The sequence below is a fragment of the Thrips palmi genome, unplaced genomic scaffold, assembly GCF_012932325.1.
Source record: "Thrips palmi isolate BJ-2018 unplaced genomic scaffold, TpBJ-2018v1 HiC_scaffold_18, whole genome shotgun sequence".
Lineage (NCBI taxonomy): Eukaryota > Metazoa > Arthropoda > Insecta > Thysanoptera > Thripidae > Thrips > Thrips palmi.
In genome coordinates, this window is record NW_023144627.1 from 10796804 (window position 1) to 10809288 (window position 12485).

At 56.7% G+C, this 12485-nt stretch overlaps 3 non-coding genes across 3 annotated transcripts; 1 reads left to right on the forward strand and 2 right to left on the reverse strand.

Annotated features, from left to right (window-relative positions):
• The first annotated feature begins 6011 nt into the window (after nt 1-6011).
• Trnav-aac lies at nt 6012-6084 on the forward strand. Its single transcript has one exon. It is a non-coding gene; the product is annotated as a tRNA-Val (tRNA).
• A 335-nt stretch (nt 6085-6419) lies between these two features.
• Nucleotides 6420-6492, reverse strand: Trnar-ccu. The gene has a single exon. It is a non-coding gene; the product is annotated as a tRNA-Arg (tRNA).
• Nucleotides 6493-11013: 4521 nt separating this feature from the next.
• On the reverse strand, nt 11014-11086 carry Trnav-aac. Its single transcript has one exon. It is a non-coding gene; the product is annotated as a tRNA-Val (tRNA).
• Between the last annotated feature and the right edge of the window lie 1399 nt (nt 11087-12485).

Sequence of the window (12485 nt, forward strand, 5' to 3'; positions counted from 1 at the left end):
GCCGCACCGCCACGGCCGGCTGCTGGGGTTGCCTACCTCCCCCTGCCGTGCCTGCCGCCGTGCCTGCCGTGCCGGGAGTGCCGGGGCGGAGGCAGCAGCGGGGCGCTGGCGGTGCGGCGATCAATAGCGCCTCCCTCGCCCCCGCCTCGCCCCCGCCGCTGCCGTCACCACCCCCGCGGGATTTCCCCCGCCCCCGCCCCCTCCCCCGGTGCTGCCCCCCGCTGCAGTTCTGCAACGCGTGGCTCCCTCGAATTCCAGGAGTGATTAGGTCACACAAAGTTTCCTCCCCCTCCCCCTCGGCGTCGACCCTCGACCCCAAACTCTTTATACCCACCCTTACGGCCTTACGGCCGCCCCGGCCAACTTACTTTGGACCCAATCCCCGGCCGCATCCAGAATGAGCAAGCGCCATCAAGCGCAAAAAAAAATACAACAACGAAAAAAAAGCAGAAAGAAAAGTTTCGAAGTGGAAAAATGTAAAAACAATTATTCATCCGCAGGTGACACGCGTGGGACGGGCGTAAAATATTCGGATGCGACGGGACGGAATTTAATCTGCGGCCGTTTTAAATCTGTCTCCTGGAGGGCGGGATTAACATAAGGGTCGATTAGGGAGGGTTCGGCCAATTCCGAGTGGAGTGGTCCAAGAGAACCGAGGCGGGGAGGGGGGGGGGAATTTACGGCCCCCGATACAAATTTAGCCCTCATGCAGTTTATTGATTCGCTGAACGCGATGGGGAGTATTATTATCGATTATTATGGAGAGGACAGAGTCCAGTCTTGGACCTCGAATCGCAGGGCGGGACAACCAGCCAGCAGTGTAGGGCATCGAGGGCTGCGAATCACAGTGGGCTTTTCCTCTCCAGGGTCGCGCGGGGGCGACCGGCTTGTGTTTCAGATTTATCTTTCTCCCCATTTGTATTTTCTTTGCAGTTTCCTCCTCGTTTGGCGCCGTTCTATCCAGATTCCCCTCTTCTGCTGCATGCAGCCTCGGCTCACTCACGCCGCGCCTGGCTGGGCCCTTTGGTCTCGGTCTACACTCGGCGAACACGGGGACGGGAAATCACAAAAATAGCATCAAGGGGAAGAAAATGATGAACTGTGTAGGAGTAACGTAGTGTTCCAGAGGCCGGCCGACCCGCACGGCCTGCACTTAATGATGTGCGCTCGGCTACCTCCATGATGGTGGTCGCCGCCATGCCGACCATCACCATGGACGCGGCCACCACGGACACGGCCACCATGGACACGGCCACCACGGTCGCACCACGGACGGCCACCACGGCCGCCGCGGTCGCCGAAGTAAGGACACGATGTCCGCTAACGGGTCCGACTGCGGTTTCCATGTCCAGGACGGGCACCAGCAGCCATTCCGGTGATTACTGGAGCAGCATGGCCACGGCATGGCATGGCCACGGAGCGGAAGGGGTGGGATTTGCTTTGTGGCCGCCGTGCGCGCCGTGTCCCTGTCTGGTCCTGGTCCGCCAAAGTAAGTACACTCGGAACAAAAACCGGCGCCAGTCTCTCCGCGGACCATCGTTTTGGCGCGGAGAGCACGTCGCCGCTTATAACGCCAACTTTGTAATAAAGGCAATCTCGCGCCGCAGGCCGCAGGCAGAGAGCGTCGCTCTGTCTCTGTCGCACTCGTGGGGCATCCCGCGCGGGTGCGAGAGAGACAGCACGATTCTTCGGAGCCAGCCGGCGGGGGCAGCGTCTGCATGGCGCAGCCGAGGCACAGCCCTTACATTACTCAGCATTACGACTCTGGGGAGGGGAGGTACCGCACTACCATACCAACGGCCGAAGCGCGTTCGGGAAACTGCATTCGGGTTGCTGCTGCTTTAACTCCCCAGCGAAGTGGAGGCGTACAGTGGGCCAGAAGACCGGTGCAGGCGGACAAAACCGGGCGTGTGACCCCACCAATGGATTGCTCTCTGAACGAGGAATCCGTTGGTGGGGTCACTCTTTCAGTTCGAGGCCTGTTTAGCGACTCTGGAGCTCAAAACGCGTCCAGAGTTTCGGCCGCGTCCACCGGTCTTCTGGCCCACTGTGCCGCGGCCAGAGCGCCGTGCAGTGTAGGCAGCACAACCAGCAGCCACGCACGCGGGGTGCCGACCCCGTTCCCCGCAGGCTGAATCCATGCCACTCTCCGCCTCTCGCACTCTCGGCGCGCCCCGGTCGGGTGCGACAGAGACCGACGACGACCTAACACTCATTCGGAATGGCCTTGCTGCTGGACCGTCCCCTGATTGCCTCTCGCGACACGGCGTTTCGCGCTGACGCCGAAAATGTTGGTTCAATTACGAGACTGGATTCGGATTCGCTCACGCGACGTCGGCGCCCACGGCCGCACTAAAAGAAAAACGGAATGAAAAAGTTGGAAAAAAGGCCACTGCGGCTCGTTTTCCTTCTTCATTTTACATTCTCGTTTTAAGTCTCGTTATTTCCGCCCAAGGTCGTCGCAGTCAGCATTTAGCCTCGTGTGAAGGTCGCCTGAAAGAAGCGGACGTTCTTGTAGAGAACGGAAGAAGCGAGGAAGCGAGAGGGAAACAAAAACTCCGAATCCGGCCCGCCAGCAACGTTTCCCAGAAAAAAATAAATAAATAAATAAAAAGTTGGAGGTAGTGGAGATAGAAATCTAACGGTGGACTTTTGGGGATAAATCGTCGCTCTGCCGCCGCCCCGCCAGAGGGTCCCGTGATCCAGGGCGGATCCAGGGAGGAGGAGGGAACCACCCCTCCCCTCGGAGAGTGATTCTTAACCACTCTCCGCGGAGCAGAGCAAGCAGAGCAAGCAAGGACGAGCAGCGCGTGACGCAGGACAATGTGGGTTATTTCGATAAATTATTCAAAATGAGAATCCCGCCCGGAGCCGTCTCGGGAAGCCTCTCCGGAGGGGTTGCGCCTTCGCGGCCTTGCTTCGGCAGGCGTCGGCATTCTTCGGCGTTCTTCGGCGGCCCTGAAAATCGGCTCCGTGTTGCCAGCCTCGGCGGCTCGGCGGGGCGGTTTGGGGACTCGAGACGCGCCGGGACATCCATTTCGCAGCAGGGGGTGTCTCGACCAGAGTGGTGGCGGGGGAGGGGGGGGGGGTAATCCGAGTGCGGGAAAATCGTTTGAAATATTGAATTTGGCGCCGGAGCAACAGACGGCGGGGAAAACCCACGGGAAACCCTCGGGAAACCCCGCTCGGGCGCAGGCAGTCAGGTATGGGGTTTCTCCGAAATGCGGTAAACCTGGTAATAACCACACCAGCGGCGGGAAGGGCGGGAAGAAGGAGTAGCCGGGACGAGTGCCTGTCTGCGGCATCGACGTGGGAGTGGTGCAGTTGTCGACCGGAACACTACGCTTATCGCCTTATCCACGAGTAAACGCCGCGGTCAACCTACGATCCGACGTGAGTCACAGCTATCGTGGCTGGACAAACACCAATAAAAAGTTTAAAAAAAGGTTATTTAAAAAAATAATTCTCAAATTTTGAAATTGATCTATTTGAATCAATGTGTGGGCGGGTGCGTGCAGTCGTTAAGGGCCCGCTAAAGGCTCGGCGGAGGGCGCGTTTGGAGCCGGCCGGAGGCCCGCGAGGCCTCCGCGCGGCGATACATGTGTCTCGATTGCGCCCAAACGCGTTGTCGGATCGAGTTGAAACTTTGCAGGGGCACTCGAGATGAACCAGCCTCAACGCCAGCCTGTTCAAAAAAATTCCAAAATTTTTAGTTTGGCTGAAATTAGCCGAAAACTGCCCCGGGTCTTCCAGCCAAAATACGGGAAAAAGCGTTCAACAGTGTTGTAGCCACTAGCTCCAATAAGAAGTTCCTGTAACCCGGTTTCAATACCTTGAACGGTGTGGCCGGAAACTGTTAAACGCCGAACGAAAATCGGGACTTAGCCGCTGGAGGCGCGCCGAGTCCCGGCAGGCTAGGCCGGGCAACGCGAATCAAAGGACCGGCCCCGAAGCCCCCGCCGCCCCTCTCGCACCCCGCCGGCCCTGCACTGCACCGACGGGCTGCACTCGGCCATCTGGGCCGGCGGGAGCCTACCTGCCGGCCTGCGATGCCTCGATGCGGTTCTAGCAGAACGTCAGTCCACAGGCTCCAAGTGCCAAAGATTGGCCCATGATGACACCATTTTCAAAATCAAATCCAAAGCGCGTTTCAAAGCGCGCTGATCAGTTCTATACCTATCAAGATTTTCCTATGCGTTACCGCCAAAATTGCCGTAGAAAGATCCCGTTTTCACCCAAATTCCTAGTTTCTTCTGCTCATTACGGCACCATTCTCAAAATACCCTTTTTCTTCAAAATTTCAAAATTTAGTTCGAGCGCCAGTCCCTTTTGTTTGACGATAATGGGGTCCGGGCTGGGTCGGGCTGGGGTCCGGGGCCACATGCCTGGGCGGCCCGACCCTCGAGCAGGTCAATTGCCGCTGCCGAACAAAAGGGACTGGAGCAGAAACAAAATTTGGAAATTTGGAAGAAAGGGGGTATTTTGAGAATAGTGCCGTAAAGAGCAGAAAAAACTAGGAATTTGGCTGAAAACGGGACCTTTCTACGGCAATTTTGGCGGCAACGCATCGGAAAATTTTAGTAGGTATAGAAACGATCAGCGCGTTCTGAAACGCACTTTAAATGTGATTTTGAAAATGGTGACTTTTCCAGCCGTTCTTTGGCCCTTAGAACCCGTAGAGGCGGCTGACTCGGGTTCGGCTGGGACCGCATCGAGGCCTCCTCGCCGGAGCTCTCTGAGTAGCGTCCGCATTGCAGCCGCTGTGCCTTCTCTGTCACTCAGGTCTGCCGCTACCAGTGCGACAGAGACAATCAATGCAAAAACACTTGGTGCGGACGCGCCCCGACGGGCAGGCAGGCGCCGGGCCAGACGGCCGGGCGCAGACAAAGGGAGCCCGTCGGTGCAGTGCAGGGCCGGCGGGGTGCGGGAGGGGCGGCGGGGGCCTCGGGGCCGGTCCTTTGATTCGCCTAGTCGGCCTAGGCTCGGCGCACCTCCAGCGGCTAAGTCCCGATTTTCGTTCGGCGTTTAACAGTTTCCGGCCACACCGTTCAAGGTATTGAAACCGGGTTACAGGAACTTCTTATTGGAGCTAGTGACTACAACACTGTTGAACGCTTTTTCCCGTATTTTGGCTGGAAGACCCGGGGCAGTTTTCGGTTAATTTCAGCCAAACTAAAAATTTTGGAATTTTTTTGAACATGCTGGCGTCGAGGCTGGTTCATCTCGAATGCCCCTGCAAAGTTTCAACTCGATCCGACAACGCGTTTGGGCGCAATCGAGACACATGTATCGCCGCGCGGAGGCCTCGCGGGCCTCCGGCCGGCTCCAAACGCGCCCTCCGCCGAGCCTTTAGCGGGCCCTTAAATACGAACTGTCTTGGACGCACTGCTCTCAGTGCTCTGTCTCCCCGTATTTGCATTGTGGCCGACGCCCCCCCCCCCCCGGCCGCCCCTGCGCAGCACACCGGAGCGCGGTTCTCTCCCCTCGCTGGACCACAAAAGCGCTCTTCAAATAAAAAGGGGAAAAAACGTCAAGAGGAAAATATGCGTTTTAGGAGAGGCAAGGTGTTTTTTTTTATTTCTTTCTCGGTTTATCATTGCGAATCCCCGAGCCCGTAGGCTCTTATTTTCAGCTGAAGATGCAGAAATGCAATCATGATGGCATTTCGCGAGGCGTTGAGCCCAGGCCTCGGTCTAGCCTCGGTGCAGGCTGCGGACTGTCCGAGGGGAGGGGAGGGGAAATGTCCACGTGCTGGGCTAAGGCTAGCTAAGGCTGGGCAGGTAGCACCCCCCACCGCATCTCTCTCTCTCTCTCTCTCTCTCTCTCTCTCTCTCTCTCTCTCTCTCTCTCTCTCTCTCTCTCTCTCTCTCTCTCTCTCTCTCTCGCTCTGTCCCCTCCACCGTCGAGTCCCCACCTTGAGCTCCCCACCGCCTTGCCGGCCCAGGTCCCCGGTCCACTTTCCCCGTGCGCGCTATTATTATACTGCACGCCCGGTCCCTGATCCCATCGGCGATTCCGTGGTGTAGCGGTTATCACATCTGCCTAACACGCAGAAGGTCCCCAGTTCGATCCTGGGCGGAATCATTTTATTTCTGTATACTTTCACGTGTTTGTACAATTTTTTTTGGACGTGGCATCACACAAAGTGCACGCGAAATTTTTCTCCAAAGTTTGTGTACGCACCAATGAACTCTCTAGTGTGTGCACCTTGAATGTTTAAATATAGGCCTTGTCACAATTTTTCTTCATCGCAACGAATGTACAAAGTTGCAAATGTACAGTCACGTCCACACCAAAATAAAAAAAATATTTTGTTAATAATTTTAACTGTTTTGCATGTTTCTAATTTTCGAACGACCAGTACGAACGAAAACGTATCGTATTATACAAAAACGCGCGTGAAAAAAGTCACGTGTGGATACCCCTGGGGGGACTCGAACCCCCAATCTTCGGTTTAGGAGACCGACGCCTTATCCATTGGGCCACAGGGGCTACGTGGCGGGGAGACCGGCTAGACGCCAACACCATCCGAGCGGCTGACGCGGCGGCTGCCGTTCGAGGACGTCTATCAAAGTACGCGGGTTTTAGAAAACAAGTGTGGAGGAGTGGCCGCCTGCTCGGCTGCTCGCTCCGCTCCACGTGAGCGCGAGAGAGAAGGAGAGAGGGAGGGAGACGGCGCGAGGCTACGCGAGGCGGTGGCGCCATCTGTTGCTGCGTGCCGCGTCGTGGCGCGTCGTGCCGCGCGCGCCGAGGTGACACCCGACGCGAGGCTAGCCCCAAGCCAGCGACGGCGCGACAGCGCGACGCACGCGTCGTCAGCAAGCGGGTCAGTTTCGAGATAAACCCGCCGGACGCCGCGGACGGCACTGCAACAACATGAGCGACATGCAAATTCGGATGATTCAGTGATTACTCACCGGTATCGGCCGTGCGGACACACTGTGCGGACCGCGAAGGGCGAAGCTTGCGAAGCGGACTCGGGGAATTCCTTGGCGGGGCGTCCTTCGCTGCGCCAGCCAATCTCCACTGCCAGAAAACAGTACAGAAAAAGAACGGAACGTGTCTGGTCAATAATTCGCCTGGACCGTCTATACCTGTCGTCAGGACTTCTGTACTAATTTTCCGTACCCGATTACTACGAGTTCTTGTGGAACAAGTACGGACGTTCCGTACTTTTCTCCGTACTTCCGTACTATAATTGACTGTGCATTTTCCGTACAAAAGTACGGGACTTTTTACAGTGTCAAGACGACTTTATTTTTGGCAGTGTCTGGAACCGCCTCCTGGAACCGCCTCCTGGAACCGCCTCCTGGAACCGCCTGGAATGCAGGGCATTGGAGCGAGCCGCGCCCACGCCGGGACTGGAACCAACTGGAACTACCGGCGCTGCTTGGCGCTGCCTGCGAGTAGCCTCCACTGCAAATGGTCGCCATCCTCCGGACACTAATGCCCTTGCTCGTCCTCGTTGCTAATTCCCAGATTACGGAGATGGGCTCGGTTGGCTCGGCCAGCCGCCACGGTCAAAAAAAAATGTTCAACGACCAAAAAGTTATCGTCGACCTTATCTTCTTGTGTCCGAAATGGAACACAGCGCCAATCTGTCGGTATTTAATTAATGATCTCGGCTTCTGGACGCTGAAATCGAGGGGAGCGGGTCGGGGCCGGGCAGGCCGGGGGCAGAATTTGAATTCGAGGACCTAGGTTCATCCATCAACGAAATTAAAACCGGCCGCTTCATGATGTAGCGAATCTGGTAGTCGCTGTGTGTGTGTGTGTGTGTGTGTGTGTGTGTGTGTGTGTGTGTGAGTGAGTGTGTGTGAGTGTGCGTGTGAGTGTGTGTGTGCGCGCGTGGTGAACGTCCGGCTGGGACCCTCCACACAGCACACACACACTCACACGCAGCCAGCAGGGAACTAATCCAGTACACATTGATTTCATTTGGCACTGTATCTATTTGCCATTGGCTAGCATCGGCTGCCACTGGCTAGCATTGGCTGGCTGGCCATCAGCCAGGCCAATTAGCCAATCGTCGAGGAGGACACGTGCCGTTTTGGCGTTTCCTTGTCACTCTGCGCGGCCCTGCTACACCGCCAGAAACGAAGATCGATTTCCATTCCGACCGCGGAATCAAAGTCCAGTTTTCTAAAAATTTAATTTATTTTCGGTCTGATTTGTGGCCGGGGCCCAGGAGCGACCGAGACGACACGAGGGAAGGCGAGCCAGACAAGCCACGTCCTATCTGATGATGCGGTGCACGTGTGTTTTACTAACGCCACGCGGTGGAGAGGCTTTCGAAAAAAAAGGGAGGATAGAGAAGCAGAAGAAAAAGACCCGGTGCTTCAACGGTACGTGTCGACGTGCCCGTCAACGCCTTTGCCGCGGAAAATGGTACCGAAAACTAGCCAAGACTTGGCTGCTTTTTCGGCTCGTGTGCCTCTGTCTCGGTCTCGCGGAGACGCAGGTGAGGCCAGGGCGATATCACGATGCCGGCAAAACTGTCAAACACTGAGACACAGGAAGACGGATTGATCAATATCATTCTGTATTCGTGTCCATGCGCGCAGCAGCTACTCTGTGTGTGTGTGTGTGTGTGTGTGTGTGTGTGTGTGTGTGTGTGTGTGTGTGTGTGTTTCTCCGTGGGAAAGCCGGTGGCGCCCATAGAATCCATTTTGTTTTGTTTCTCCAAGGAAGTGAGAGGGTGGGCGAGAGAGGGAGAGAGAGAGAGAGAGAGAGAGAGAGAGAGAGAGAGAGAGAGAAAGAGAGAGAGAGAGAGAGAGAGAGAAAAGAGAGAGAGAGAGAGAGGAAGAAAGAGAGGATAAGAGAGACAGAGATGGGAATTGGCAAAGGACAAGCGGCGGGAAAGGGGCTCAGCGGGAGAGACAGAGAAGCACTTGACTCGAACAAAAGGACAAACCAAACGCAACGGGGGCGAAGCAGTTCCGGCTGGGTTGAGGCATAAGGGGGTGTGGCTCGCAAGGGCGGAACCAGGATCGGGGAGGGGGGGGGCAGGGACTAGGGGGACAAAAGGACCTCCTTGGTGGCGCCTGGCAGCAGGATGCTCTTGTCTTGCTGGCTAACGGACTTGGTGTCATTGCTGCGCCACCATTTGTCCCAAACGTGCGATCCATCTCCAAAAGGGTGCACGGTGAGGAGGCCAAAATTCTAGACGCATTTTGAGCTCTAGAGTCGCTAAATGGGACTCATACCAAACGTGTGACCCCACCAATGGATTGCTCTCCGAACGAGGAATCCATTGGTGGGGTCGCACTCTCAGGTGGAGTCCCATTTATCGACTCTAGAATCTAGAATTTTGTCCGCCTTCACCAGCCTTCTGGCAAAGCCACTGGGAGCTGCTGTGGGGTTCCGAAAGTGTGGACGAATCCACGCCCCGCTCGGCAAATTGTCGGCATGAGTGCAATTTCGTGGTTCAGCCACGAAGAGGACTGCGAGGTTCGCCGCCTCGTGAACACGAAGGGACACACGAAGGGACACACGAAGGGACACACGAAGGGACACACGAAGGGACACACGAAGGGACACACGAAGGGACACGCGAAGGGCGACAAGCGAGTGCCGCGCCGTGCCGACGCCCTCCGTGTTGAAGCCGGTCAAGTTGGCGACGCGTTGTCATACGCCTCGGTCACGTGACTACATGACTCAACGACACGACACGCCGTGATGAAAGCCGGGGTCACCTCGTCTGCACGACCGCCAACATAAAGGGACCCAGAAAAAAGGGCATTTTATTATATTTTTGCAACCAAGTTTCTTGTGCGGATTTCCGAATTATTTTGCGTCAATATGACACAGGCGAACAGCCAAGTTATTTGAATTTCAACCTTCCGCTCCATACTGACCGAGGACATGCTGCTCGTTGGCTTCCAGCACACTGTACCACGCACAGTGGGCCCGGAGCGGCCAAAATTCTAGAAGCGTTTTGAGCTCCAGAGTCGCTAAGCAGGACTGTGTGAACCGAACCCACCATTGGACTGCTCTCCGAATGAGGAAACCATTGGTGGGGTCACACGTTCGGTTCGAGTTCTGTTTAGCGACTCTGGAGCTCAAAACGCGTCTAGGATTTTGGCCGCTCCACCGGTCTTCTGGCCCACTGTACCGCGGCACCCAATGCTGCAGCCACCTCCCTCAGGCCGGGCCGGCCGCTGCTGCCCGCAGATGATGCACCTGGTTGTGCAATCCCCGCGGGGCCCTGCGGGGAGTCTCGTTGAAGAAGCGCCACCGGCGAGCCAAGCCCTACACCATCGAGTGGAGTGAGAGAGATGCACCTTACGTCTTCTTTTCACACGTCGGCGGCCGTTACAACCAACGCCTCTTCCTTGGGGGATATTTGCCGACGCATGGCCAGTCTGTGTGTGTGTGTGTGTGTGTGTGTGTGTGTGTGTGTGTGTGTGTGTGTGTGTGTGTGTTGTGTGTGTGTGTGTGTGTGTGTGAGACGCCCTTTGCCTGGCCCCTAGAGAGCATACAGCGGATAGTAATTACTTCCTGCTGTACGCGCTGAAAGCGTGCGCGAACACACACACTCACACACACACACACACGCACACACACACACACACACCATAAAACGCACAGGGCGTCATATCAAAGAGCATGTGCTGAGGGTTACTCCTGCTTGCTCCTGCTGCTGCAGATGAAGATGATAATGCTGGCCATCTTGATGGCGGTCTTGATGGTGATTGTCCCTGGTGAAAATCCGGCGGAAATTCGGCGCGGCCTTGGGGCTCCGCAGTGTGGTGGTAGTCGGTAGTTCCAGGATAATTTGATTCCGCGCTCGGCTGGGCGCAGTGTGCTCCTACCTGGCAGACTCGGCAGCCTCGCACCTCATATCGTTCCGGGGTCACGGCGTGGCCGCAGGCAGAGTTCACTCGAGTACTACACAGCTAGCAACATTTTCAATTTAGCCTCCGCTGAAAATTGGGTTAGGCTCCTCGGCTGCAGTACGCACTGCCATTCCACCCGCGTGTGTTTTCTTCAGAGCCCGCGAAAAAAAAAATGTGATTCCGCCCAGGATCGAACTGGGGACCTTCTGCGTGTTAGGCAGATGTGATAACCGCTACACCACGGAATCGCTTGACATGCACCAGCAGCGGGGCTTGCCTTTGTAGCCAGCGAAACCTTGCCTGCGCCTGCCCGCGTTTCGTTTCGTAATGGACAGTGGCCCCGTACAAGGGCGGGGCAGGGTGGGGCGTAGCGGGGCGTGGCGGGGCGTGGCGGGGCTTGACCCGCTCCACCAGGACGGCGTGCTGCAGCCCCGCGAGACACGACCGGATCCTATTTCGTAGAGATTAATCCATTTTAGGCCTCGGAGACTCCTGTCTTAGTTTCCCACGAGAAAACTTCCGCCTGGTTTTTTGACAGTGTCGGGGCTGGCCGCGACGGCGTTGGCCTGCGTTAGCGCACCCGTGCCCAGGCAACCTTGGAGGGTCAAGCCCTTCCAAGCAGCTGGGCCCTGTTTAGCGCTTCGAGGGTAGCGTTCGAACCGGCGTGGCCCGGGCCCCAGGTGTCTGCACGGGGAATTGGAAACGAGGATGACAAAGACACGGCAACCACGGACTGTTTTCATTCGGCAACCAAATTTCAGCACGCGTGAAAAAATTGATCCATGCACCTTTACATTTGTTGTTCAGTTCAGATCTGACTGTTGTGAAAGGTCCTCTTCGGTTCTATTTTTCCCAGTGGAGGGAAGGGCTCCGCTCCGCACGCAGCCACACAGCACGTGCTCGGCGGGGAAGGGTGTGAACTCCACACACCACGCTCCACAGGTATATACGACGCCGCGCGCGTCGCGACGCGGGCTTCTCGGTTTTCGGCTTTTTAATGACTTTCCTCACCGCGCACGCGGACGTTTGTCATTGGCGATCCACCGGAGATCGGACAGGCCAGGGGAAACCGCCGCACCGTGCATGATGGAGCGTCCTGTCCGCGATGCTGTGCCAGGGCTGTGCCAGGGCTGTGCCCTTTCGCGCAGCGCTCTCTCCTTTTGTTTGTCTTCGGCGGACATTGATCAGCGAACAAAAACAAAATTTGAAAAAGAAAAGAATTGTGACGCGTTGTTGATTGTGTCTGTCGGTCGGGTTGCGGAAGGGAGCAGTACAACAGGCGTAGGTGGCGGGCGATGATGATTGTGCTATCGGTGTGACGTCATCGGGGGCGGGGCTGCCGTTGGCTGCCGGGGCGCGCCTGACAGCGATCACCTTCGGCCTACCTTCGGGCCCTCGTCAATGTCACCAACACAAACGCAGAGTGTCACACACACACACACACACACACACACACACACACACGAGAGGGCGCCGGCGTCACCAGCGCCACCACACACTACCGCATCTGCCGCGCGCATTTCAAGGGCAAATAGCACCTGGGTACACAGCAAATACAGTGCCGATGGCAGGTACTGCTGCACAGTGGGCCAGAAGACCGGTGGAGGCGGCAAAAATTCTATAGACCCGTTTTGAGCTCCAGTCCAG